Source organism: Sinocyclocheilus anshuiensis, unplaced genomic scaffold (genome assembly GCF_001515605.1).
Source record: "Sinocyclocheilus anshuiensis isolate Anshui unplaced genomic scaffold, SAMN03320099.WGS_v1.1 scaffold207, whole genome shotgun sequence".
NCBI lineage: Eukaryota > Metazoa > Chordata > Actinopteri > Cypriniformes > Cyprinidae > Sinocyclocheilus > Sinocyclocheilus anshuiensis.
The window spans coordinates 236,103-251,199 of NW_015551045.1; the positions used below are offsets into that span (position 1 = coordinate 236,103).

General features: G+C 35.2%; 1 protein-coding gene and 1 long non-coding RNA gene across 4 annotated transcripts in view; one reads left to right on the forward strand and one right to left on the reverse strand.

Moving 5' to 3' along the window:
* LOC107661644 (zinc finger protein GLIS2-like) overlaps positions 1-15,097 on the reverse strand; it is a 41,624-nt gene that overhangs the window by 11,157 nt on the left and 15,370 nt on the right. The window lies entirely within an intron of this gene.
* LOC107661645 (uncharacterized) lies at positions 5,967-13,153 on the forward strand. Its single transcript, XR_001631128.1, has 3 exons — positions 5,967-6,161; positions 8,204-8,228; positions 12,415-13,153. It is a non-coding gene; the product is annotated as an uncharacterized LOC107661645 (long non-coding RNA).

Consider the following 15,097-nt stretch of genomic DNA (forward strand, 5'->3'; position numbering starts at 1 on the left):
TCACTCTGGACCCCTCACATCCAGCACACTCCCTCTTTGAACTGTTGCCATCTGGTCGACGCTACAGAGCTCTGAGCACCAGAACGACCAGACACAGGAACAGTTTCTTCCCTCAGGCCATCCATCTCATGAACACTTAACAATAACTGTGGAACACACACTATTTATTCACTCATACACTTATTTATCTAACACTCATACTCAGTCTACACCTCAAATTTGCACATAATATACAGTACCTGTACATACAGAAACTGTCTATTGTAATATACCTGCACATACAACTGTCAATTTATATATTTGTATTCCTTATTTACTTGTTCTATTTTTTATTATCTGTGTTTTTTGTTCTGTCACTGTCATTCTGTTACACTGTGGAAGCTTCTGTCACGAAAACAAATTCCTCGTATGTGTAAACATACCTGGCAATAAAGCTCATTCTGATTCTGATTCTGATTCTGAACAATAGGAGGCAGTTGGGACGTCAGTCGAAAAGAAAACTCATTTCACATTTTGATTTAACATGAAAGTAAACACTCATTTCTTTTTGGAATAACATGCACTGATCAACTGTGAATAATAAAACCAGGAATGTTTATTAAAAAAAGTAAATAGGGTCCATTTTAGGGATGCACAACCCTATCATATCACTTATGAACCAATATTAATTTTTTTTAATTTAATTTAATTTTATATTGAAATTTGTTTAGAAATTAATACAATTTTAGTTTATTTTTATATTTTCTATTTGCATTTGAAATGTTTAGTAATTTTGTTTCTTTTTGTCATTTCTATTACTTTATAATACACACACACACACACACACACACACACACTATTAAATAAAACTATTTTTATAGTTTTAGTTTATTTAGTTTTGAAAATGAAAATAAGAAATATTAACTTGGCAACCAGCTCAAATCAAATAAGTTTAAGTGTTTTTAGTTTATTTATTTTCCATATTTTAATTCAGTTAATGTTTATTTTATTGGAAGTAATTTATTTTGTAATAGTTTTAGAAAGCGATAATAACCCTGCTGCCTATTTATATTACGTTTTCCATCATCTAACACTTGTAGTTAAAACGCTAATAATTTAATAACACTGTTATTTATAAACTTTAGCAGATCTCAAAATGAATATTTAACTTTCATACTTTCAATTATAATATTGTGATGTCTAAATTCTCTTGTTGCATTTAAAACTTGGTTTTATTTAATTTTATTTATTAAAAATGATTGTTTTTTTTAACACAAAGTGTTATAGAATTTTAATATTAGCCATTTGATGGTTATAGGCCATAACATCAAAATAATTATGCCTATAAGCCAGAATTTTAAAATCAGTGAATTTTATAGTTAGTTTTGATATCTGTTGTACACATTAAGCTCTTGTTCTATAGAAAACCATTGATGTTCTTGTGCTTTATTCTCAAAAGAACCATATAGCAACCCTATAGAGTGCTGCAAAGAACCTTTACTGAGTGTTTTGAAGATTACAGTAATATTAGTCAAGGTCTGTAGGTTTCTTGTGATGAAGACGACGGAGCTCAGCCCTGGTCCTGCTTATCTGCCTTCCTGCTGTGCAGTTTACTGCTAACACACTTGCCTGTAATTTTCCAGTGAACTCAAAGACCTTGATTAGCTGCTTCAGGTGTGTTTGATTAAAGTTGGACCTAAGCTCCGTCAGAAGGTAAGACCTCCAGGGAGTTTGGAAATCATATTTATAATGTGTGCTCAAGTCATTTTGGTCAGTCTGATATAAACACATTGGCCAATTTAACATTTCTCTCATATAAAATGCTTCTGTACTGCCACAGTGAAGGATGGGAAAACGTGGTTGTGCAAACCTGTTGTCTCACAAATGCGGCTAAATGAATGTGCACAAACTCAATCGAATAGAGTTAAGATTCACAATGAAATCTTATGATCAATACCAATTACAGTAGCTGCCGCCATCAGCCCTGAGCTCCCACATGCTTCATCAGGAAAGCCAGAAGTTTCCATAACAGAAGAGCTCCTCGCACTGGTTACGGCTCCATGTGTAAACCATTACTAGTCCATGCCTAATGCCAGCTGCAATAAATCATCTCTTCCTTATTTCAATTAGCCCCCCCAAACGGTCCACATCTGACCCCCCTCACATTTCCGAGAGTCTGTTCAGGAACGATATGATCCAGCTGGTTTGAGGAGAAGATCCGGGTTTGTTTGTTTTTTTTGCTGAAAGGTAGCGATTAATAAATGGCTCAGAGGTAAGAAGCAGGTCAGGGTCGTGTGTTATTTGACAAGATACAGATTTATAGTGCAAGACAGTCATACAGCTTCATATATACCTGGATCAGCCACATCCCATCTGGGGTTAAAGATCATCCATAATGCTACACAGATGCAATCCTTTATATGAATAAGAAGGAACTTGGCATTGTAATATAATATAACATTGAGGGGAAAAAAAACGTTTCATTAGATGTGTTTTTTGAGACACAAATACAAGAAAAGTAGAATTTCTTTCAACCTGCATAAAAAAAAAACTTTTACCTTTTGATTATTATATTTAATTATTAATTATTTAGTCATTTGTCGACCTTATGCTATTGCTTTTGTCACCACTGTTATTTATTGTTTGTATTTGTACCGTTTTTAACTAAGTCTAGTATTAGTTTCAGCTGTGGTATCGAAATTGAAATCAAGAATTATGACATTTCACTGTTATTAAAATTGTATATCATAGTAGCCTTATTTCCAGCAAAATACAGTTGATATATATCATCAGATATGTCATATCGCCCACACCTAATTGTTAAATAATTGTGTTTGCGGTATTGACTAAAATAACTATGATTTTTGCCATTATCGTGCAACCTTAGTAACCTTAGACAAATTTAGTGGCAATATTTTCCTACTTATAAACAGTTTTTAACTTGTTTAAAACATGGGGGGGGGGGGGGGGGACTAAATACATAACGGGTGTTTATATATTTTATTTTAACATTTTTAAATTGTTTATTAAGAACAGGATGATTTTCATTGTGAAAATTTGCAGTATAGGGTACGTACTGAGATTTGTCAGTAATATTTTTTAAATGTTTTTGAAAGAAGTCTTTTATGTTCAATATTGTGAAATACTTTTACAATGTAAACTACGTTCTATTTGAATATATATATTAAAATGTAATTTATTCCTGTGACACAAAACTACATTTTCAGCATCATTATTCATGCATGTGTCGTGATATTCTCGTAAATGGCGATGGAGACTGACGCGGAAGAGAATTATTGAATAGTCTTTTTTTTTGTTTTTCTTTGCGCACAAAAAGCATTCTCACAGCTTCGTAAAATTACGGTTAAACCACTGATGTCACAAGGACTATTTTACCGATGTCCTTACTACCTTTCTGGGCCTTGACCGTGGTAGTTACCTTGCTGTCTATGGAGGGTCAGAAAGCTCTCGGATTTCATCAAAATTATCTTAATTTGTGTTCCGAAGATGAACGAAGGTCTTACGAGTTTGGAACGACATGAGGGTGAGTTAATGACAGAATTTTCATTTTTGGCTGAACTATCCCTTTAATGACCCCAAACTTTTGAATGGTATGTATGTTCAGAAGATGATTTCTCTATCAGGATGCAGAGTTTGCTTCACGTTAAGTGTCATATAAAGCCATAAACCGCAAAGTAATGATTACAGATGCCGATCCAGATGTCTATATTTGCCTTGATAAGAATTTATTGGCTATATTACAAGACATCTCGCATTATGTAAGGAATTAACTCATTTCAACTGGCAAAACACACTAGTTTTAGTGAAGACTACTATTAAGTTGTCATGATCTTTCTTCTCAATTTCTCTCTTGCAGTGCATTTGCGGCGACTGGAGAAGGTAAATATTAGCCTCAGACGCTACGTGGGCTGCGCTATATCGTTCAAGCTTAATACATCGCAGGTTTTGTTATGTCTACCTCATATTTAAACACTGCATTTGTTTGTTCACCTCAGAAAACCTCTAAAGGAACTCATCGGTTTGTGTCGCAGGGAGTTCTTTCGCACCGTGGAGGTGCTGGGCTGAGACGGAGCCAAGCGGTAGCACTCGAATGTGAAGTTTTGGGAGAAGGTGTTGCTCTGCCCCATGCAGACATCCTCACCCCACCATGGGCTTGGCAGGGCATTAAAAGGCAGCATTGTCTATGTCCCACCACCCCCTCGCTCCTCTCCCCTGTAGAGTAAACATGGGCCGCAGCAGCTGAAGGAGAGCGTTTGGAACGGGACGCTGGTGTCCACATGGTGCGCCGCTGAATGAAATGTTTGTGCCTCCACTGTGACCCCGGCGGCCAGACCCCCTCACCCTCCTCGCCTCCCTGCGGAAGTCACTAAATCTGCCATTTCCTGGGTAGAGGCGATGTGGGCAAAGAATGGGGTCAGGATAAGGCAGGGTCAACGGGAGGGTATGAGTTTCACCGGCCCTGTGAGGTCAAACTTCTGAGCTGATCCTAATTCACCCAAGATTTCAGAACATGCTCAGCGTGATCTATTTCTGCTTTCAGGTCATGTTGAATGATCGTTTTTGTGAGTTGAGGGCACATGAACGCCATTACAACTAAATGACCAGTGGGAAGTTTTGTGTTAGAAGCTTTCATTGTGAAATTGCAGTTTATCTTAGTGTTGTTTGTGTTGTTTATGAAAGCTTGTTTCTACCACGGGATGAAAAAATAAAAAAGGTAATTGTGACTTTTTATCTCACAATTTTTTTTTTGATAAACTTACAATTGCAAGTTCATAGCTCATAATTCTGCATTTATGTCTTGCAATTCTGAGTTTATATAAAAGTCTTAATTTTGCGATGTAAACTCGAGGAAAATGCTGAGGAAAAAAGTCTGAATTGTAAAGTACCTTTTTATATCTCATGGCAGAAACAAGCTTCCATAGTTACTGTTAACTACAACTACAAAAAAAAATGTTTTTATTAATTAAAATAAAGCTTAAATAAAATATAAATATTAGATGAAAAAAATTAAACTTAAAAACCTAAAATTAGATATATTGCCTTCACAGCTAACTGAAATAAATACGTTTAAGTACTAAAATTACTAAAACTTAAATATAAATTAAACCTAAATAGAAATATAAAAAAAATAAAAAGGACAAAACCACTTAAAAAATACTAAATATAACTTAAATATAAGCTAAAGCTAAATATATATATATATATATATATATATATATAAATTATTAAAAAAGGCAAAAAAAAGAAATTATTAGTTAAAAATGTAAATTACAAATGTTTCCTTGACAACTAACTGAAATAAGTTTAAGTGCTAAAATTACTAAAAACTAAAATGTAAATATAAATTAAGCCTAAATAGAAATAATAAGACAAAGACTAATGAAAATGACAAAAGCCCAGAGCAAAATTACTGACACTTACACTTAAATATAAATTAAAGCTAAATGGAAATATTAGTTGAAAAACAAACTTAAATGAAAATTAAAAATGTTTCCTTGGCAACTACCTGAAATAAGTTTACTAAAATTAAAACTTAAATATAAATTAAACCTAAATAGAAATATAAAAAGAAAACCAAATAAAAATGACTAAAACTTTGAAATTTCAATAAAATATAAAAATAATAGCTATTTCAACGGTATATAAATAATACTAAAATAACACTGATTGAGCTTGTTATGCATTGTGATACAGTGATGAGGTGATAAGCTGACGTAACCAAACAACATTTCCCATCATTCCCTGCGCCTGCAGAATCTGGATTAAAAATAATGCACCAATTGTGCACTAAATGCTTATCCTTTGCGTTTTGTTTTGTTGCATTGGTGCTAAAAAGCTTTAAAAATTGGGGAGAAGAAAAAAAAGCCGTACATCATGCTGTAATTGCAATTTTGAACTTTGAGTATGAGCTTCCCAGGAGGACTTGAGTCTGGGTGATGGCGGCTGGTGTGTGATTGTGTGTTTTATGAGCCAGCTGTTGGGTGTTAGTGTGTAGCGCATGTGTTTTTGAGTGTGAGTTCCTTTGTACTGAATTGTGGGTGTAACTCTATATTCCCAGCGCTCTGGCCCTGGGAGGTCGTCTGCAGGAGGGCTCTTTACCCCTACAAACACACACAAACCAGATTGGACTCATATCCCGACATCCAAAAATCTTGACTGAGGTTTGTAACATCACAAATACATGTAGTAACGTGTTTGAGATGTGTTCTCTCATCACTGCCACACCAATGTTGGAAGGAAAACGGACCTGCAGGTGTTCAAGGACTCCGCTTCACCCTCCCTCAGATATATTGTGCATAAAGAAAGCATCGTCTTTTATGTGTTTGTGGTATTAATGCATTTCAAACGCTGCCAAAAAATGGCATTTGCTGAAATGTGGTTCTCAAACATTAGGTTCGTATTAGACGTGTAAAGAAGGTTGGTCTTAGCACCACAATTAACCTGCTAGCCATAGCTAAAAGAAACTGCACTTTTCCCGCTTGAAAAAAATAGTTTTTCTTCTGATGTGCAACTTCAAAATTAATTGATTTAACCTTAAAGGTGCAGTATGTAATATTGACAACTAGCGGTTGAAATGGAAACTGCAGTCCAAATTCAAAATATTGGAAAGAGTTGTTTCTCTCGAGCCCTCTTCCTCAGACTCGACGCTCACGCGGGTTGCCAGATTGAGGACATGCAACAGTAACAATCGCAACTGACAATGGAAGGCGAAGAGCCTTATACTGTAAGTTGTTGAGTTGATTTATCTGTTTTAATATATCTCTGTTTATAGATCTTTTTAGATGAATGCCGAGGCTTTTTGGAATCGGGTAGAATCTGAGATCTCTGACCCAGTTCATTTGCTGGTTTCCATGGCTGGTGTTTTCCACCAACTGGCAACCCGGGGTGTCGAAATACTATTGAGTAAATTGGCAGTGGGTGAAATCACACACACAAAAACAGACATTCCAAAACGGAACACACATTTCAAAGTAGAATAACTGATTGTAACATTGTCTTGCGGAGATACAATGTAAATTTGCATGTTTTTTAAATATCTGCAAACATATTGTGGTATTTTTATGCTTTAGTACAGTCATATTGGTAATAGCACAACACAACAGGACAACATATATCAGTAAACACCCTAATATGACATGCAGAATAAGCATGCACTTAATAATGACATGCACTGTTTGATCATTTCAATTTAAGGAAGAACTCTTAAATTCCCATGCAGCAACTGAATTATTCTATGTGTAATTTAGTGGAAAAGTGTCTGGATTGGATCTGTATTCACAAGGCTACCCACACACTAATTCCATGTCTGCATTGGCATTAGTACCTCTGCATTTTGGCTGGATTTAATGAGCATGTGGCCAGCTGGTTGAAATGTTGGTTGTAAATGCAGGCGGTCAGCTGGTCATGTTTTTTAGTCATCTCTATGTGTCCGCAATCATGAGCTCACCATGAGTGTTCATGAGAGACCACCTGCAGGTGATGAAACCTGCTGAAATTCTACACCGCTGCTAAAAAAACACACACTCTTCACCAGAAACAAGAGGGTTTTTTTCCTCAGAGATGTCCCGCACCTGAAGGGCTGTGTCTGGACCTGCTAGATGGTCTGGCTTGGGGGTTTAGTGTGGCCATTAACAGAGCTCAAACAAACTGCCATTTGTTTTTGCTGATTTTTAGATTCTGAGGCTACATATAATTCATTATTTAATAGCAAATGTCTATACTCTCAAAAAGACCCTTAGAGCTCGATGCCAAGGGAGACTATTTTTAAATACTCAAGATTTTGCCATAGACTTTAGGAAATAGTTCCTCCAAAAATGACAATTATTTAATCATTTATTCATTTTCTTGTTATTCCAAAGCTGTGTGGTGTTTTTTTTTTTGTTTTTTTTCATTTTTACTTCAATTTTTGGGTGAACAATTCCTTAAGTATATTGCAAAATCTTTAAAAAAAATTTAAAACCGTCTGCTTTTGACAACCCATGGCATTGTGTCTCGTAACTGAATGCATTGCACCACTTTAAATGTACCAAATTGCAAAACAGATTTGAGAGACACTTTGGACACTGAAGTTCATCTGTGAATGACAACTTGGGATTTTATTTAGCTTTTTTGTCCTTTTAGAAGCTCAGCTCACTATATACTTTTGTTATGTGGGGGGAAAAAATCTGTCAGCATTTAAAATTTCTTCTTTTGTGTTCTACAGAAGAACGGTTTGGCCAGACAGGAGGGTGAGTACATTTACTTTTCACCATTAGTTTAAAAAAATAATAATCTTCCAGAAATGGTTATAGAATATGTTGCTATAGAAGAAATGTCAAATTCATTCATCCTTTAAAATACCCTCTGTATCTGAGCATCATCTTTTCCGCTAATGCATAATGCCAAGAACATAAAATGTATACTAAATAATGTATTGATAACTTTTTTCATCTCCAATATAGCAACTTAAGAATACAGAAAAATATGACTTACGTAACCCTACATCTTAAAAGCAAAGGTTCCAATTAGAACAACTGAACATCCCAATGGCATTGAAGTGTATTTAAAAAACAAAAGTTCTCCAAAGAACTTTTATTCTCTAGATCTTTGAAAACAGTCTATGTTCTGGTGCTTTAAAGGGGTCATCGGATGCTACAATCTACTAAACTAATCTACTAAAATCTTTACCCCTTTCTCAAATCGAGCCGATCTCAGATGCCTGTCTTTGTGACGTCACACAGACAGGCCCCTCCCACTATAGTTTGATTGACAGTAGTGTTTCAGCACAGACTGGACTGGCATCTTACCTTAGACCCACCCTGAGTGAGCTGTCATCAGTCTGCCATTGTTTTACCGCCGGAGCAGATGTAGACAAGAATGACTCCTAAGCGATTGAGGTGTTCTGTTGTTGGATGTAATAATGAACATAGCAGTCGTCATTTACTCCCGACATCTGAGCCGCTGAACTCGCAGTGGATTACATTTGTTTCTGAAGAGAATGCGCCCCCGATCTACCTAAATGCGTTTATGTTCGCGCAAATCATTCGTGATCCAGCTTCCAGCAGGAAAATGCTACAAAACGGCTTGCTCTGAAAAGAGCTGTTTTTGACAGGTTAAAAAAGGTGTTTTTTTCACTATACCATTGAGAAATTTTAACCAAACTATGTAGCAGACTTTTCATTAAGACCTTAAAGAATTATATCAACTTGTGGAAAATGGGCATCCGATGACCCCTTTAAATAACCCAGAAACCAAAACACTGATATGAAGAACCTATAATTAAACAAAAAGAGCCATTCATGAACTTATACAGCCAAAAAGGTGTTGCGAAGAACCCTTGAGGAATCTCTAAGAGGTTTTATCGCTTTAACCATATTTCTCTCTCTCTCTCTCCTTTCCTGACCTTCCCTGCGGCAGACTGACCCCACCTCTACTGACGCGCACACACCCAAACCATAGTACGCATCCACCCCTCCTCCCCTGGCACACACACATAACACACAGTCCCAAAGCTGAGAGATTTTTTCCTGCCGCCCCTCCACCTTCAGCCAGCCGCCTTCTCAGACAGGAAACCTCAGTTTCCACTCCGCCTCCACAGGGCCCCTCTCTCGCTTTCCTCTCTCTCTCTCTCCATCTCCCTCCTTGGATTTTCATCTCCTACCCCTGCTGTTTTCCCATCATCTCTCTCCCTCCCTGAAAGTGTTTCTTTCTCCGTACAGTTCACAGGGTGCACAAACGGATGGCCCCTTTCTCTCCCCACCTCCTGATTTTCGCGAAACACTGCAATCGATCTGTTTCCCTCAAAGGAGCTCCCGCTAATGGAGCCTGAAATCTGTTGTGTGCGCTACTTTTTTTTTCATTTCAAGCTCTCCGCAGAGTCTTCCTGTAAAAAATGCTTTGAGAGACTTACGCAACGTTATGTAATTACCCAAAACGGAGCAGGAGGGAGAAACCGAGAATGGATGAAGGAAGGAAAAATGGTGATGAGAGAGCCACATGAATCGTGGAAGGGTCTGAGGCGAGCGTCAGCGGGGGCTACGTGCGGAGAGCTGCCAAGCAGCGAAAGTGGTCCAATTTCTAAAAAAGTGTGAGAGAAAGGGAAAAAAGGAGGAGAAGAGAAAAGAAAGATGCAAAACAGAGCGAAATGCTCTGTTCCTAAACCTAGTGAGCTGCCTTGCTGTCTATTCCCTACACGGGCAGCTGCCTTCTAAGAAAGCATCCTTAGTGAAGCATAAATAAATGATTAAGAACACAGACAGCTACTCTAAATAGTGCTCCTCATGCAAAGCATTCAAGAGACTCAATTTACATAGGATTCCTATAGTTTAAAGTTAGGATATTGCTTAGCTAACCATGTGGTGTAGTTACTCTAGAAGAAATAAAAAGGACCAAACAGGCTAAAGTGAAGCAAAATATCATAAATGACTGTTTAAGAACATGGGAAGCAACTCTGTTTAATGCTCCTCATACAAAGTACGTAAGAGATTCGATTTACAGTTGATTCACGTTAATGTTAGCATGTTGCTAAGCTAACCATGTGGTACTCAAAAATACATTAACAAAACAGCTTTAAGTGAAGAAAATATAATAACTGATTGGGATGCAACTCTAAATAATGCTTCTTATGCAAAGTACTCAAGAGGCACAATTTACAATTGATTCAGTTAAATGTTAGCATGTTGCTAAGCTAACCATGCAATACTCTAAAAGAAATACAAAAAATAAGCTTTAATAACCAGGCTAAAGTGATGCAACATATCATAAATATCTGATTAAGAACATGGGAAGCAGCTCCGTATAACACTGCTTATGCAAAGTACTCAAGAGACTCAATTGATTCAGTTAAATGTTAGCATGTTGCTAAGCTAACCATGCAATACTCTACAAAGACAAAAAAACAAGAACAACTTTAACCAAGCTAAAGCAATTTTCTGGTCATTAAACCTGGCCAATTTGGTGTTCAGATAGTTTAAATGGTCTTCCTGCCTGACCAGCTAACAAGTTACCAGTTTAACCAGTGGAAACTAGCTTGGTGGCTTGCTAAGACCAACAAAACCACTTGAGGCTAATGAAAGGTTTTTTTTTTGTTTTTGTTTTTCAGGACACACAAATAATATTGGGAAAAGTAGTCTGTTATTATTGAGACTGTACTACTTACTGTCCGAACCAAGTGTTCATACAGGACAGCTAGGTAGACGGAGAGTGTTAGCAAGCTAATGCTATAAACTATTGAGCTTTAATAATACATATCATACATGAATACTGAGTAAATTAATGCATTCTGAATAATCTATTATTAGCAATACTTTTGCTAATAATAGTTCAGTATTAAATGAAGTAAATTTAGTGTATAAACAGAGCTTGCTGCAATGCATTCTGGGATTGCCTTATATACAAAGGATGCATACAATACAGCCTGAGAATTTGTTCAAAATGAGCCATCTTATAAGGCAGCATAATATTGCCTATATTTTGGAACAGCCCTCACATTAAAAAGCATACACGATGCCTTGAATGCTGTCTAAGTAGGGAGCTCACTAGGTTTTGGAATGGAATTCAAGAGAGCGGGAGGGAAGCAGGCGAGGTGAAGGACTGCAATAGAAAGCTGCTTGCCAGCCTACGGATGGCTCTCGGCCAGAAATCTCAGACACTAAGGAATTCCTCGCAGAGGGTTGGAAAAGAGAGAAGGAGGGAGGGAAAAACAGAGAGAACTGCATGTGGGAAGAGAGCGTGACCTGGGAAAGACCCAAAAGGACCAAAAAAGAAGCAATTAAACACCGCTTATGCCAACCAAACAATCTCTTCAATGCCACTGTATTGCAGTTACGGTGCTGTCAGACCATTACAAATATGAAGATTTATATAGCTAACTGATTAAATGTCATAACAAACTAGAACTTAAGTGATTAAGCAAATTACTCTCTCAGCTTCTGAGAACGGATGATACATTGAAATCAGCATGAAATGAAATTCATAATCTGACTTATTTCCAGGTCAAAAGTATATGTAAATGAGACAGAATTTAGGGCGGAGGTTTATTTTATTTTTTAGAAATCGACGGGGTTGTGGAAATGGGCGTGGCTTAACAGAATCAGGTGGTTGGAGGGGAGGAGTCAAAAAAAGTAGGAGGGATTTTGACATCATCCAAAAACGCGTCATTCTAGAGTAAGAACAAGTTGTTATATTTAAAATTTCAAATAATAGAATACAAAAGTATGGATGTTTTTGGTTCTTTTTTTAGTTTTCTGAACTTCCATTGCTTTGGAAAAGACCTCCTTTTGCATTCCACAGGAAAATAACAGCATGCAACAACATGAGGGAGAGTAAATGAAAACAGAATCCTTTTTTGTTGGGTTGAACTGTTGCATTAAGAAAGTAAATATGGTCAATTTTGATCCATTTTTTGTTTGTTTTGTTTTGTTTTTTTCCCTTCAGCAGACAGAATGTCAGCGGAGGACTCGAGACGTGTGACGAGCAGGCACAGAATAAGACAGACGCTGACTGTTTTACACTCTGTATTTATCGTTCCTGCAGTAAACAGAGCCGAGGCTACATGCTGTTCTTTATTATGGTCTGCCCTACCATTTCCCCCCCATCGGGAACAGTCACAGATGTAAAAGAAAACACTTTGTCCCCTAAGCTCATAAAATGTTTCAAACCAGCTGTACACTTAAAGTAATAACACAAATCTTGACCCAACAACTCCAGAAAGTGGATATGCATATGCGTTTTCAAGTATTTTTACATTGTATCAAGCAAGGTTTAATGTTTTGTACGGATATGAATCAGTATTTGGTGACAGATTGGATATAGGCCGTGTATTTGTGGAACGTCTGATGTGTTTTCAGGGCGTTGTTTTTTTCATACATTGTGTGAGGGCATGTAGAATTAAGGAAACAGGAGGGTTCAGATCTTTGGCAGAAGAAGCGTAAACGCCTTCCAAGCAGCAGGGAACTTTTATATTAGACTCTCATAGCTGAGTTCTTACGTTTAACCCTGTGTGTGTGTGAATTGTAACTCGGTTAGTCTCTCACATACTGTATTGGTCTTCATCAAAATGATGGCAAAAGGTCAGCAAAATATATTTGACTTTTTTATGTCTTCAAATTTCTAATTTTAAATTAATGAAATATTTTGTCTAAATTTCCAGTTAAAAATCCTTTACACAACATGAGTTTACTTGACTTCATAAGATATTAAGAGTTATTTATAGAGAATTTATTTGTATCTTATATGATAAGTGTATTTTGTCTTGCAAAATATGTCTTACAATCCATGAAAAATGTCTTATTATCCTGTGCTGTGTTATTATCTGGAAGCAGGTTTTATTAACTAAAAAAAAAAAAAACTTAAAAGCTAGCTATTAAGTAATTTGTATTATATTAATTTAAATAATCAGTGTATTATATTAATTTAAATAATCAAAAAATATTATTTATTTATTATATTAATATTAATTTATTTATTTAATATTATTACATTTATTTTATTCATTTTATTTCTACAAAGTCTCTTTGGTGGCCATCTAACACAACCAGAAAACTATTTTTAAAATTATTTTATTTTAACAAGTGATATGATTTTCTCCCGTTCGCTTTTTATGAATTTTACTGCCTCTGATTACTATTTTTTCTATTTTCTTCTTACTTTAAGTGGGTTTTGTAGTCAAGAAGGGGGTTCCCCTAAAAATTGCATAACATAAATAAAAAACAAAAAAGAAAAGTAGAGAAGAAATGCATAATTTATAAAACAATATATGTTTACTTGCATGACAAATCAGGAAGGACGTGTTTATGGATGCAAACTTTGTTTATATCTTATCCTATTTCACGATAGCTCTTTAAACATCACCACTTTCAATTAACATTGCACAGTTATGTGATTTGTTATGGCCAGAGAACATAAAGCTCATCAGAGGAACATACATACAATCAATGCACCTTGGCAAGAGAGATGAGATTTCATCAGAGCAAGCTGTGCAAATGTAACAATTCTGTAGCTCACTGCATGATTGCCTTATTAGCTAAGATACAGTGCACCACATACACCTGATACTGGGGCTGCTTGAACTGAAATCAGTGGACTAGCAAACGCACAAAGCCAGGAGCCAAGGTTGATGCTAAATAACCAGTGAAATAAAAAGGAAGAGGATTGAATAAGCTATACAGATGAATCACTTTCTGGCAACTGATCGCAGCATCAATGGGTTTTATTAGCGGAGTATGTTAAATGTATGCAGCATTCTTTGTTGTTTTTCATTATGTTTTGCAAATCCATGCATTCGCAACTGATGTATAAATAGTAATGATACAAAAAGTGTTATTTTGGTATCATTTATATACGATTTTTGGTTTTGTTAATATTTTGAATTAGATTTTATTTGTATATTTTCTGTTTTTATTTAAATTTTAGTACAATTTTTTTATTTTATTATTCTTTTTTATGTAGTTTTTATTTATTTTTTTAGTTTTAGTTGATTTATTTTTAGTTATTTTAGTACTTCAATTTAAAACAACGAAAATGAGAAATGTTGCCTTAGCAACTAGCTGAAATTAAATAAAAAATCTAATACAATATTAATAATAATAATCATGATAATGATGATAATAATAATAAATATAAATAAATATGATAAATATCTATAATACATAATAATATATAAACAAGGATAATACATGTTTATTAAATAAAAAATGAAAAAGTACTTTTTTATATTTTATTTATTTTCTGGTAATTTTTATTTTATTTTATTTTTATTTATTTATTTTTTACAATTTTAGTTTAAGTTAACAATAATAACCCTGGTGTAATGCATATCACTAATATACTCTTTTACTTTTTATTCATATTTTGAATTAGATTTTATTTCTATATTTTCTATTTTCATACTTTTTTAATTTTGTTGTTTGTGTTTAGTTTGTATTCGTTTTTGTTTTAAAAGATGTTTTTAAGTTTTTTTTATATTTTTAATGTTTTTATTAAGTTTTTAGTTTATTTGGTTTTAAAGGTGACATATTATGCCCCTTTTTACGATATGTAATATAAGACTCTGGTGTCCCCAGAATGTGTCTGTGAAGTTTCAGCTCAAAATACTCCACAGATCATTTATTCTAACATT